This window comes from Oratosquilla oratoria, unplaced genomic scaffold (assembly GCF_046742065.1).
Source record: "Oratosquilla oratoria isolate Oo_2021 unplaced genomic scaffold, ASM4674206v1 SCAFFOLD79, whole genome shotgun sequence".
NCBI lineage: Eukaryota > Metazoa > Arthropoda > Malacostraca > Stomatopoda > Squillidae > Oratosquilla > Oratosquilla oratoria.
The window spans coordinates 370,001-374,420 of NW_027467743.1; positions in this window are offsets into that span (position 1 = coordinate 370,001).

The window sequence follows — 4,420 nt, forward strand, 5'->3', positions numbered from 1 at the left end:
TTATCAAACAGATTTTTTAGCAGATTTTCATAATTCTTATTAAACAATGGTTTTTGAGGAGATTTTCATAATTGTTATTAAACAAAGATTTTTGAGCAGATATTTATAATTAGTTCTTATTAAACAATGGTTTTTGAGGAGATTTTCATAATTCCTAATAAACAAAGATTTTTGAGAGGTGACGTCACGCCCCCCCCCCCCCCCCCCGCCTGGGTGGGTCGTGACCCTTAGTTTCGAAACTACTATCCTAAATGCTTGTACGCATATCTCGCCTATAGCTCTTTGCTTTCACACATTTGCAACATCGTATATACGTTCGTTTTCAACTAATTTCATTCTATTTCATTTCCTCCATTAGTTCTTAATGTCGCGATATTTAATGTCTTATTCTCCTTTCTCGCAGTCTTGTACTGAGTTATGATCTCTCTCTCTCTCTCTCTCTCTCTCTCTCTCTCTCTCTCTCTCTCTCTCTCTCTCTCTCTCTCTCTCTCTCTCTCTCTCTCTTTCACTCTCTCTCCTCTTCCCTCTCTCTGGCTGGTTTACCAACAGAGTGGTTAACGAATGGAATAGACTTAGTAACCATATAATCCCTACATTGTAGTGAACGCTGAAACAATAATTGGTCGTTTTAAGAGAAGATGAGATGACTGATGACAGGCGGTAATAGACATGGAACTGCCTAGTGTAGGCCTTAAGGTCTCTTGCAGTCTCCTCCACTCTTATGTTCTTCTGTTCTACCTAAGAGTGTATTTATCTTCGGTTCTAATAACTTCAAGTTTAATTTTGCATCAATAAGTCTAGATGACTTTCTAAGTTGAGCCAAATCGTCTGGTATGCACACACACACACACACACACACACACACACACACACACACACACACACACACACACACACACACACACACACACACACACACACACACACACACACACACACACACACTCACACACGACTCGGTGGCGCGGATGGTAGAGTCTCCGACTGTCACTACGGCGGTACGGGTTCGAATCCTACCCAGGGCTGAAATAGTTTCAGTATCGCTGCACTTCGAGTCGTTACTCCAACTTTCGTGGGTGGGGAGTTGGGTGTGTGTGTGTGTGTGTGTAAGGTCACAGCATTACCCATAGATCGGTCATACGAGCTCTGAGCTCTCTTCCAGGAGGGAAATAGCTGTCGATCACGAGTCCAGCTCGTGATCCAAAGACTAAAGGTGAATCACAACTGAGGACCCTAAACAAGGTTTGGAAATAGAGCCAAAAGTGGAAAGTAGACCTCAACATTAAGAAATGTAGCATAATGGAGTTTGGAAAAAGTAAAAAAAAAAAAATAATAATAATAATAATATCAGGACAATATAAAATTGAAACAAAGGAAGTAAAGAAAGTGGGATCTGAAAAAGATCTGGGAGTAATTATTTCAAATGGCATCTGGTAAAGATAAAGGTAAAGGACATATCCCCTGATAAGCAGATAAACAAAATTGTCGGAGAATCTTGCAACTTCCTAAGATCCATAAAGGTGGCTTTCACCTATTTAGACGAAGAAATTATTCAAAAAATATACCAGTCACACTAATAAGATCAAAAAGAAAATAAAGAAAATTGAAAGAATCCAGAGAGCAGGCACGAAAATGGCCCCAACACTTTCATACTTGTCATATGAAGAGAGACTGGCTAAGTTGGAGTTACCGACTTTGGAACAAAGAAGAGAGAGAGGCGACCTACTGACCATTTACAGAATCATGAAAGGTACGTAATTTATTGATAAAGAGGACTTACTAATTTGGGATAAAAGAAATACAAGGATTACATGAAAAAGAACTAAAAAAAAAGAGAGTTATAGAAGGGACCTGAAAAAAACAGTATTCTACACAGAGTGGTGGATATCTGGAACAAACTGGATAAAACAATAGTGTGTGCAAAAACTATACACTACAAGATACAAAGACGGAACACCACGAGCATAGCTCCCCTTTCCGTAAGATGCAACTAGGTAAATACACACAAGGATATAGATTAAGTTGAAAATGTACATGAATTTGAGTCTAGGTTTGTTAGAAAATTAGAGAATAGGAAACGGGACCCGACGAGCGTTGGTCCTTTCTTGTATACTACAGGTAAGTACAGTCAGGTAAACACACACACACACACACACACACACACACACACACACACACACACACACACACACACACACACACACACACACACACACACACACACACACACACACAAAATAGCTTCCTACACAGAGTGATAGATACTTGGAACAAATTGGACAAAGAAACAGTGTGTGCAAGCACTATTCAAGATTTTAAGAAAAAACTTGATGCTGAGAGATACAAAGACGGGTTACCACGAGCATAGCTCCCTTCCCGTATAATACAACTAGGTAAATACACATAACCCGTCAATGCCCCATCACACATAGACCTCACAAAAGCCAATGGAACTCGCCATGCCCCCCTGTGCCGCCGCCCCCCCTGCCCCCCTGTGGCCCCCCATAAAGCTTCTGGGAAACAGACAAAGCGTCTGCCACGATCTCAGACGAAGAACAAAACTCGGAAGTCCCCCTCCCCAGGAAACACAAGCACAGGGCTCCCTTGGGGCATGGGTCGTCGTGTCGGCGACTCCCCCCGGGGGAGCGACCCAGCAGCGAACCAAGGTCTTCCTCGAGCCAAAAGGTCTTCTTCGACCACGACTCCCTCAGGAGGACCGGAGGAAGGGCGAGGCGAGAATCTCTGAAGAATTCAATGGAGCAATATTGTTCCACTTCACTTCGGCTCCCTTCCATATGTGTTCTTTGCCCCTGCGGGTCCCTCACAAGGCAGGCAACCCCCTAGAGGGGCGTCTCTCTCTCTCTCTCTCTCTCTCTCTCTCTCTCTCTCTCTCTCTCTCTCTCTCTCTCTCTCTCTCTCTCTCTCTCTCTCTCTCTCTCTCTCTCTCTCTCTCTCTCTCTCTCTCTCTCTCTCTCTCTCTCTCTCTCTCTCTCTCTCTCTCTCTCTCTCTCTCTCTCTCTCTACTTGTCCATCATTCTGTTCTATATCTATCTTTCCATCTCCTATCTTAACTTGATGACCTTGCCTGCATGACCCTTGTTAAAGCCCTTGACCCATTTGAATACCTCTATTAGATCACCTGTGATGATGAGTATATTCGTTGTACATTTCTAGCTGCTCATAAACCAGGAATCACAGGCTTTTTGCAGTTAAGGTTCTTCCTGAAGAACGTCTGTGAGAATTTGTGAGTATAGTTTCAATCTTGGAAACAAAGTGACATCTGTAAGTATTTGTGAGTATATTTTAAGTTATGGAAACAAAGAAATGTTTGTGAGTATTTGTGAGTATAGTTATAGTCAAGGAAGCAAGGGGAGGACGTCTGTGAGTATTTGTGAGTATGATTTGAGTTATGGAAATAAAGGGACGTGTGAGTATAATTTGAGTTATGGAAATAAAAAGACTTGTGAGTATTTGTGAGCACAATATGAGTTATGGCAATAAAGAAACGTGTGAGTAGAACTTAAGACGTCTTTGAGCATCTTTTAGTATGTTTTTGAGTATTTTGAAAAGAACGTATGTGTGTGTGTGTCTGTGAGTTCGTTTTTGAGTTATGAAAGTCAAAAGAACAAGACAATTTAGGAAAACACAGACCTAGACACCTTAACTTACACTTTCTGGAAAGACCAGGAGTGCGGTCTGACCTAATAGAGGTCTTCAAATGGGTCAAGGGCTTTAACAAGGGTGATATAGGCAAGGTCATCATATTGAGACATCAGGGTAGGATTCGCAGTAATGGGTTTAAATTGGATAAACTTAGGTTTAATAAGGAAATATGGAAGAACTGGATTATCCATAGTGTTAACGAATGGAACATAATTAATAACCGTGATGTAGTTAGTGAGCGCTGAAATAATAATACAACGTAACATTCTTTTTCAAAAGTTTTGTTTATTGTATTTTTTTTAGAGTTTCTTAATCCATTTTTCCTGCTGATTTCAAATATGCAATTATTTTTTTCTGTATCATCGACCGTTATAGAAATACATATAATTTCAATGTTACCATGTATATTTTGGAATTGTTATGTGGTCTGCTACTAAATGTTTATCTAATTTTCTCTTTCAGATCAATGACTGAACTATTTACCTGTTAAGATGGCTACTACAGGATGTGAAAATTCTCCTGATACATTTTGCTATGTGTGTGGTTATTATATTGGGAAAAAACAAGTACTACATAAGATCGTAAGAGGTGCTAAAGTGTGGATAGTGTACAGACTCTATTTCGGAATGCCCATGGGTGACCAGGACAAGCCATGGGCACCTTATGTGATATGTGGAAGCTGCCGATCTACTCTAGAAGGATGGCTGAGAGGTACACGAAGGGCAATGCCTTTTGCCATTCCTAGAATATGGAGAGA